Source organism: Chenopodium quinoa, unplaced genomic scaffold, assembly GCF_001683475.1.
Source record: "Chenopodium quinoa cultivar QQ74 unplaced genomic scaffold, ASM168347v1, whole genome shotgun sequence".
In the NCBI taxonomy this organism is placed as follows: domain Eukaryota; kingdom Viridiplantae; phylum Streptophyta; class Magnoliopsida; order Caryophyllales; family Amaranthaceae; genus Chenopodium; species Chenopodium quinoa.
In genome coordinates, this window is record NW_018742607.1 from 667,994 (window position 1) to 678,416 (window position 10,423).

At 32.6% G+C, this 10,423-nt stretch overlaps 1 long non-coding RNA gene across 1 annotated transcript; it reads left to right on the forward strand.

Annotated features, from left to right (window-relative positions):
* Nucleotides 1-740: 740 nt before the first annotated feature.
* Nucleotides 741-5,844, forward strand: LOC110721200. The gene is made up of 3 exons (XR_002511410.1): nt 741-1,104; nt 1,249-1,274; nt 5,614-5,844. It is a non-coding gene; the product is annotated as an uncharacterized LOC110721200 (long non-coding RNA).
* Nucleotides 5,845-10,423: the final 4,579 nt, after the last annotated feature.

Consider the following 10,423-nt stretch of genomic DNA (forward strand, 5'->3'; position numbering starts at 1 on the left):
CTACTTAATTAAAAACACTAATGTTCATCATTAATCCTCCCTAAAGTCTTAATATATAATTCGATGTACATACTACAGCTAATACTATATTTTTTTTTCAACTCCACTAACTTAATTTGTAAATAATTTAATGCTCACTTCTTCTTCCACATAATCCTCTCTATTTATTTCAAATAGATTAATAACTTCATCCTACAACATAACGAACTATACTTGCTTGTCATCATGTCCCTTTTTTTTCTTTTTCTTTTTTTTTTTTTTTTTTTTTTTGGTACATGGATCATGTACATGTTGAAGTAGTGACATTATAGGTACTTGATTTATGTTGAACGTACAGAAGATAACAACAACCGATTAAAGAAATCAGTTAAGATTTGGATATAATATGGATGATTATTATTGTTTACCTTTTCTCTTTTGCATGGTTGTTTTGTCCATCCTTTTAGTGATGTATGTCCAATCTTCCTCTCCATAACAAACCCGCACAAAAATACTATAAAGTAGATCAACCATTCTTGATGATCTCTCTCAGCTCCAATAATGGAAGCTAACATATTCTATTCTAAATTGGAATATAGAGGGGTGATTAGTAAGGACATATTTGACATACAATGAATTATTTATATGAAAGAGTTATAACCACTACTACAAAAAGAGTGATTTTTGGACGCAATTGGTTCGACGCTGTTGAAGAGGCGTCAGTCTATAACTTTTGGTTCCGTCTTTTTGCGACGCTTTTTGTAGTCGAAAATTTTCTCGACACTTAAAAGCGTCGAAAAACTCACGTGCTATGCACGTGAGTTAGGTTGCCCACAATTTTGAATTTTTTTAATGAAATAATTAGCGGGTTCGTGTTTTTTCACCCTCAGCTCAGTCGAATTAGGTTCCCAATTAAACGTCTTCAAAAAAAAAAAAAAAAAAAAAAAGAAAAAGGTTCCCAATTAAACTGCCCATATTCTATTCTGCTCTCCTCCAAACTTGGACTCCATCATCACTTTCATCAGCGACAAAAAAAATCTCAAATTTTAGGTTAATTTCTGGGTTTTGCTTGCTAAATTTCAAGGAATTTGGGGTTTTGTGGCTCGTCACTTTCATAAATTTGAGGTATTAATTTACAATTTGCTGAACAATATTGTTGCTAGGTATATTTCTCTATCGTTTTTGGCATATAATATATCACAATTCTCTAAATTTTCGTTAAAATTGGGAATTATTTGTTTGCATGTCTTCGATTTTGCGTTGGTGAAGAACAAGAATCGATCTCTTATTGCGAGGTAATTTTTTGCCCTTAATTAGATAAATTAATTTCTTTTTATGTTGTTTTTTTCGTGAATTCTGTTTTAAAATCCAATTTTTCATGTTTTTTTTTTTCATATTGTTTTTTGGTTTTTGTTTTGATTTTTATGGCGTTTTAGGGTTTTAGTTTGGAATGTTATGGGTTTTTTATATGAATATTATAGGCTTTGAATTTTCTGGTTTTTGATATGAATTTTGTAGGCTTTGAATTTTATGGGTTTTTGATATATATGAATTTTCTGGTTTTTGATATGAAATTTGTAGGCTTTGAATTTTATGGGTTTTTGATATGAATTTTATGGGTTTTTGATATGAATTTTCTTGTTTTTCTATGGTGATTTTGTGGCTGATGATTGCATTATGTCCTCACATGCTCTACTCTTAGAAGCAATACTCATTCCCTTATAAATCATTAGACAACACCCCCAATACTCACGGCCTGCTGCTGATGAATCAAGTCTTGTTGTTAAGAATGTATAAGTTTGTTTGTTCGTTATTATGATATGTACGTATAGAGCCAAGGCAGCAGTGTGAACAGGATATGATCCTAGGTTTGGGAACTGCTGATGAATCAAGTCTTGTTGTTAAGAATGTACGTATTGTTGTTTTCTTTTGAGGTGTGGGAGCCATAGCAGGTAATCTCATATAAATAATGTACTCTATATATAAGAGGAGGACAGTGAGATTGATTTTGGGACAGTGAATTTGGTCTAATATTGGGCTTTATCTCAGAGATGAAATCAAACTTTATGATTTCCCCCTTAAATATGCTATATTGGAAGTTGAAACACAGTAGTTTTTACATGGACTGTATCTAGCAATATCCTTTGTCTTTAGTTTCCCCAATTCCATTTTTTCCACCTAATGTGGTTCATATCGTTCTTTTTTCCTTTTCCTCTCAGCTTCCCCATCTGGGTGCTCAGTTATTTAAGATTTGATCACTTTGTTTTTCTTCTATCATATTTTGATATTCTCAGTTTATTCGTTATTGTATTGTAGGAAAAATAGAGTTTGACTCGTTGCTTTTCCCTTCTTACACATGCATATTGCATGATGTTTGGGAATCATTGTAGTCTTTACAAGGACCCCTTCAATTCCTTACCCCATGAATTTTGTTACTTTCAGTGCCAATCTCCGCATTGTGCATATTTTGTCTAGCTGGACAATTTACACTCGGGTATCACATCTTGCTCAAAGGATATACACCTTTTTCTTTGTGAGTGACGAAGTAGAATTAAGATTTGATAAAAGATCTATACACAGGATCCATGACACTCCATCAGTAAAACAATGTGGCAGCAATGGGCACATGCCCATAGATTATCCAAAATTGCTTTAATTTTCTGATATTCAGGATTCTTTGTTATGGATGACTTATTTGTCTGTATAAAAGAAATGAAGTATCTGAATAGATTTATAATTTAGATAGTGAATGAAAGTAGCTAATTTCTGTGTGTTCTGCCTAATTTTTTAATCATGATAGAACTAAATGTATAGCTGAGTTTACTGTTATTTGGTACTTGTGGCTTTTCATTAAATGTGAGGCTTTCATTTATCTTCTTGAAAGATCTCTTGATGTATAGATATTGCAACTTTTGCACTTTTGACATCAAACATTTCTATTCAACCTCATATCGCGGTTATATAGAAGAAAATATATACTACGTAGTTATGTGGGGTCTTGTTGATTTGTCTTGGTATACACTTTCATTTTGTTTTAGGAGGGTAAAAATAATTCCAACAAAGCAAACACTAGTCTATTTGTCTAGAAGACCCGGAGATGCATTCCCTTGACGAACATTAGTGTTTCAGATCTGAAACACTATAGGGTCAAGGGAATGCATCTCCGGGTCTTCTAGACAAAGCATCTGAATTCTTGCAAAACACTATAGGGTCAAGGGAAAGGCAAAACATCAGGTAACAAAGTCACATTTCTCTTTATGACTGAAATCAGAGCTGAAATCCATAACTGAATTCAGATCTGAAGTTCAGAGCTAAAAATCAGATCTGAAGTTCAGAAATGGAAATCAGAACTTCAATCCAAAAATGCTTGTGTGTGTGTGTGTGAAATTCAAAGCTTGTGTGTGTGTGTGAAAGTAAGAGCTTGTGTGAATGCTTGCTTGTGATGTGTGTGTGTGTGTGTGTGTGTGTGTGTGTGTGTGAGTGTGCCCTGCTCCCCTGCTACTGCTTGTCTGCCCTGCTCCCCTGCTGCTTTTATTCTGCTTGTCTGCCCTGCTCCCCTGCTACTTGCTGTATTGTGTAGTAACTTGATGTATTGTGTATTGTAACTTGCTGTTTACTATATATTCTTAACAATTTCAGAACTGAAATCCAGAACTAAAAAACTCAAACTTTTCAAATCCTGTATTGTGTGGATTACCTACTGTGATGTGCTATTTCTTAATGTGATAAATGAAAAGGAAAAGTGGATTACAAGCTGATTATTTAATGCAGATATGCTGGTTGATTATTTGATTGTGATTACCTACTGTGATGTGCTATTTCTTGACTATCTAGTTGCCTACTTAAATTGATTTAGTCTGCATGCCTACTTAGAACTAATATTTTTATTCACAATTAGGAATATATGTGATGATCACTTGTTTGTTTTTTTCTCTATTGGAAGAGTTGGAGATGATTTATCATTTTCCATGTACTCCGGATATAATACAGAAATAGCATAATTAAGAACATTATATTAAATTATACAAACTATATCTAAGCTGGTGCATGCACAATTTTTAATAATATCCTATATGCAAATTTCTTGTGAACATAATATATAATTATAATATCTATTGTGAAAATTTTCTGTACAAAAGCTTTATTTTACGTAGTACAAAATTTAATTACTGAATAAACTTTATTAAGGTTGTAGTGGAACTTCCTTGACAAAGATCAAGTCAGTCCAAATTTTCCTAATCAAATAGTTTCATGTGTTGGTTGTGTCTTTTCTTTTTGCATCTGGTAAAAGGGTATGACAACGAAAATTATGAATCTTTAGTGATTTGAGATATAATGAAGTGATGTGCTGTATCTTTATCTGCTGAGTTGATCTGGACATAATCTCAGGAACTTCGAAGAGAATCCATTGAGTCTCCATTTCTAAATCTGATCCATTAGTTCCCACCCATTGGGAACACCACCATGCTTTGAACCTAAATATGCTAAGAAAATTTTTATTATGTAGAAGATGAGGCTTCATTTAGCCATCTATTGACTTGGTTAATTGGGATAACAAAACCTGTAGTGCTCTGTATAATCATGCTACCAACTACAACATCAACTTTGATTATATATGCTCATTTGCATTGTGCTGTGTATTATGTAGTGTGCTCTTGCATGATGACCATTGAAAGAATAATATTTTAAAGTTTCTGTTACACTCTTCTTTCTCCTTTTACTAATTTTATAATAGAAATCCGGGTTGAGTGGTTTTTATCCTTCTTTCTCATTCATTGCATATTCTTCAACGTTCACTAATCCTGATTTGAAACATCAGATGCCTATACATTTACTTCACCCTTCAATTATAATATCAATGAATCACTGAATATGTAATCATTTTCCCTTCAAGAATCAGAAATGCTTGTCCATTGCTTTCTGTTCCATCTGGGAAAATTAGTTTGGCTGAAAGTTCCATCTTGCTTGCGAGATAGTGAAACTAGAGATCTTTGGTTGATCATGCGCTGTCCTGTCCACAGATAAGCCCATTTATCACTTATTGGGGGGGGGGGTGTGTGTGTGTGTTTAGAAGAGTCTTCATTACAAATAGTTGTTCTTGTAGAAGCAAAATTTTTATTATGTCCACTTTTTTTACTCAGACAGAAGCAAGAATCTAGGACTAAACAATAGCGCCAAAGTTAATTAGGAAAAAGACTGGTTATTATTATAATAACCAGTAACAAAACCTAGGTTTGAAACTTTAAAGTGATGCCATGCGTTTCACATATAGAGAAATGCAGAGTATTAGTTTTTGTTCATTTGTTTTTTAGACATTATGTTTGATGCCATGCTGTAATACCTAATATGTGAAAAGCTCTTTGCTGCTGCAAAATTCAGGCTGATAGGAGATGATTAGTTGATATAGCAGAAACAGTTCCTGCTTTTACATTCCTTGTGGAAAATTGTTGATACCCAATATAATTCTTTATTTTGTTAGCAACTGGGATAGTTTTGGACTGAGAAAGTGATGTGTGTGTGTGTGTGTATAAGCCAATATAATTTTGAGCTTGTGTGTGTGTGTGTGTGTGTGTGTGTAAGGCTATATTGTGTAATGTACTAATTTATACTTTGTTTTTTTTTTTTTTTTTTAAGATTGGAAAAGGCAATGTAGGAGCAACAAGAGAATAGGTCGGGACACTTGAGCGTCAAAACAAGCAACTATATTGTCTATAACGCCATCATCTATCTATTTTGGTTTTAGTCTTATTTATATTAGTGATGTATTTATTTAGGGACAAGCTACTATAATATGCGATTTTTTTTTTATTTTAGTTAATTGTGTTGATGTTTTCTTTTATTTATAAATTTGGTAATTGTTAGCAACATACTCTTATTATTGTTGATTAATTATTGTTTTTTTTAATCTGATCTTGTTATATTGAATATTTGTTTATTTGAATTTTAATGTTATTAATTTAATTTATGATAAATTTAAATAACTATAATGTATGTATGATGTAATAATTTAATAAAAGGAAAAAAAGAAAAAAAAAAAAGCTTAAAAAATAAATCTAGACGCTTTTTAATGTCTATATAATTGCACATTTTCAAATTTCAAAGACTTTCCCGCCATACCGTAGGCTAACACGAATAAACACAAGACAACAAAAAGCGTCGCAAAATTTGATTATGTGGACAGGAAAAAGCGTCGCTAAAAAAACTACATACATTTGGGATAATGTGCGAAATATGTAATTTTGGACGCTTCGTATATTAGTTTGGACAATAAAAAGCGTCGAGAATCTCGACGCTTTTTTGTGTCTCCGAAAAATTTTCGACTCTTGGATTTGCGACGCTTTTTTGCAGCGTCGAGAAATTATTTTTCGACGCTTTTTAGCGTCGAAAAAAGGCCTAAAAAGCATCCAAAAAACACACGCATTTTGTAGTAGTGAACTTTCTAAACATTTATTTGAGGGGAAAATAAAATAATTTAATGAGGTTAGAATTGGTGATGCCATCGATGTTAAAACTACAAAGAACCAAGAATTTATAATAATACTGCATATGAAGGTGAAATAATGATATAATGTCAGATTTTAATTTTTCAGTTACAAACTTTATAGTATGAGTTAGAATTGGTGATGACATTGATGTTAAAACTACAATGAACCAAGAAGAATAATACTACATATGAAGGTGAAATAATTAGCTTTTTAATGTCAATTTCAGTTACATACTTAATTAGTATGAGGAAAATTAATTAGCTTTCTGTTATGTTATTATGGACAATGTAAATTATAAATTAATTTTGGGCAATTTATAAGACCATTAAATTATTAAGTGTAAATCAAGGAAAAAAACAATATTATTTTTCTAGAAACAATTATGGAGTGTTATTAATTTTTATTCACTATGTGAATGTGAATAATAAATGAATCAAGTAATAGCTCATGAGAATATTGCTACGATCATCACATTGACATATAATCCCTTATATGGTGCTTTGTCAATTAAAATAAGATGACACATGGCAAAAGGAGTGACACATGGCGGAATGATAATCCTTCCTTTGAGTTTTAATAATAATATTGATTAGTTGAGAAAAATAAGGAAGCAGTAAAAGAGTTTGAAAAAATCATGGGTTAGTTGCGTTCACTTGCAGCACAAGTATTTCACTTCTACGTGCTCCTCAAGTTGAGGAACATGGAGTTAGTAGAACAAACTAACTGATTAGTGGATGCATTTCTAACTCTATAACTAACGCTTTCTTCAGTTTGCAAAAACACACTTGAGCATTCTAGCATATTTATTCTTACTTATTCCACTTGAGTCTAAAAGTGTCTTTGTGATTTATATTAAGAGTTTAATTCTTTAAATTGTAATTTGGGGTAAGAGTTTGAGTGAAGTCTAGAGTGTTTATTGCTTTGAGTGAAGCAAGGAAAAAGAGAGAGTTTTTCAGCATTCAACTAATTAAGGGATCGGTTGAAGGGGAACTCAAGTTTGTTGAGGAACTTGAGTTAGAGTCTTAGATTGTAATAGGTTGTTTACCTTATTATAATTAAGAGTTGAGTTTTAAAATCCCTTGTGGTCGTGGTTTTTCTTCTTGATTAGGGCCAAGAAGTTTTCCACGTAAAATCTCTTTGTGCACTTTAAGTATTTCGCTTAGTTTCTTTACAAATTCCGCAAAAATTATCCCAGTTTTCCTACAATACCCCTCCCCCTCTTGTATTGTTCGTTCGAGTCAACAATTGGCCAATAAAATCCATCGTTAAAAATGAAATTTACTGATAGTTTTTACAACCCATCGGTATTTTGGGAAATATCGATGGCCTAGCTATCGGTATAATTTTTTCGATAACTAAATCATTTTTTTGAAAAAGAATTTTCTTTTTACCGATGGTTAAAAGCCATCGGTAAAAAATAAATACCGTTAGTATTTTACCTTCGGTATTTTCTAAAATTTTTTTTTAAAAATATTCGAATTCTTAATTTACCCAAACCCTAAATAAGAGATTAAGAAGCATCCCTATAGTACCTCATGCGCCTCCCTTCTCTCTTCTCTCCTTCTCCTCTATGCTTCTCTTCTCTCCTTCTCCTCTCTCTTTTCTCTTCTCCCTTCTCATGTTTCTCCTCTCCTCCCTCCTCCCCGACCTCCTACTCCTCTCTTCTCCCTCCTTCTCCTCTCACTGTTCTCTGTCTCCTCTCTCCTTATTTAGCGATCTTTCTCTCGCCGTCATCTCCCTCATCAAAACCACCACCACCATAATGACCTACCATATTTATTTTATAAAGTTATGTGGTTACTAGCATCACAATCACAAGCAGTCATTTTTAAATCAAAGTTTACGATTTGTTTGGTCAACCTCAACCATTAAAATTCCAGATCTGGAATTTTCATGGTCAAGTTTGACCATTTAAACCCAAAAAAAAGGTGAAATATGACAATGTATGTTGCTTTTTATTTGTGGGTTAATTTTCTTTTTTGTGGTTTGATTTTGATCTCATGGGTTGATTTTTGTGTGTTTAATTTTAATTTTGTGAGTTGACTTTTGAGGGTTTAATTTTGATTTCGTGAATTGGTTTAACATTGTTGTTTATTTTTTGTTTAATATTGTGGGTTGATATTTGTGGGTTTAAATGTTGTGGGTTTTTTTCCATGTTTTTTGTTTTCAAATTAAGAACTTTTACGTTATTTTGCATTTTTTTTGTGAATTTATGGTTGGAGGTGTTGGTAAGTGGTGGATAGTTGGAGGTGAAAAAGGAGGTGGTCGAGGCAGTGGTGAGAGGTTTTGGGTGGTGGTGGCAGGTGGTTTGGGTGGAGGTGGGAGGCTATTAGGGGTAGTATAAGGTATGGGGGGATAAGGGGTAGGAGGGTATGGGGGTGAGTAGGGTATTTTCGATGGTTTTTTGCCATTGGTGAAAAACTCCGATGGATTTTGTCATCGTTATTTTAAAAGAACGCGACGTGGTTCTGCCATCGATAAAACCATCATTAAAACTTAACCGATGGCTTTTCTATCGGTATTTCTTGTTTTTCGGATGAATGGTTTTCCATTGGCCAAATACCGATGGTTTTTTACCATCGATATTTGACTCATTTATTGTAGTGGTTATAACAAAAAACATCAATAAAACCTCTTTAATTCAATAATTCTAATACAACAACTCAAACTCTTTTTTATCAAATTCAACATGCTCTCAAGATCAAACCTTTTAAAAACATAAATAATTTAATTGTTCGAAACATGATACAAAATCAATACTCCAATTTATTTGTTAAACCCAATTCGGTAAACATATTTTATTTCATAAGATATGATTTAATTGAATTAAGTTCAATCACCAATAAAATCATATAAAACATGTTATTCAAACTAATCACTCTCAAAGGTATCTAGCCACCTAAACATACCATTGATCCATATAAGGCTAACAAATAATCACTCTTATCAAGCACACCCTTATCAAGCACTCTTATCAAGCACACCCTACAAATAAATATAACCTTAATCCATATAAGGCTAACAAATAATCACAATTATTTAAATAAAACCCCCAACTATATGTACATAAACCCTATAAATTACTTTTTCATAAACTTGAATAGTAATTTGATTTTATTTTTACTAAAAATATTCTTAATAACTTTTATAAAACCCCCATAATAATAATATTAATTAATTCAGAGAAAAGAAGAAGAGGTAGAAAACCAAGGAAGAAGAAGAAGAAAGGTGGTGTAAAAGGAGTGACCGCCGCTCAATAGATGGCTGCTGTGGTCGGCGGCGGTGGCTGGCCGAGGAAGGTGGCAACTGGCGGTGGTGTTTGGTGGTGGTGTCAGTGCTAAAGCAAGAGAATTGTAGAGGAGAGAATTAGAGAGAATAAGTGAGAAATTAGAGAATTTGGTGTGAGTGTTTTAGTTATGATTCAAGGGCTTTTGTAGGCTAGCTCGTGGAAGAATTATTAGAAAAATGTAGGAACAATTATGATAAATGTTTTTAAGGAAATTACTTGGAAAAGAGGGAAATAAATTAAGGAAAGTCTAATATTAAGGTGGCTAAGGAATTGACAAGCTCAAGTCGTATTCACCTAATCAAAAATAAAACCTAAATCCACTATGTAGATAGGGAAGAAGGGTCGAACCACAGGGAAACAAGTCAATTTATTCCTAACTAATTAAAAGCAATCTAAATTATCAAGTAACCAAATTATTATAAAAAGGTAATTAATCTACTAAAGGTAAGAGTAGGAAGGGAGTAAAATAAGAGGTAAATCAATGAAGGAAAAACCTAGGGCATAGGTTCACCAATAAACAATATTCCAGGGTATCATAATAAGCAATCATCTATGCATCAATTAATCAGATTATAGAGGGATTTCGCGACGTATTACAATCACAGAGTTAATTTGCCGGTATTAAATCTCATCTCTCGAATCTCGACTTAACCATTTATAAATTAGTCCG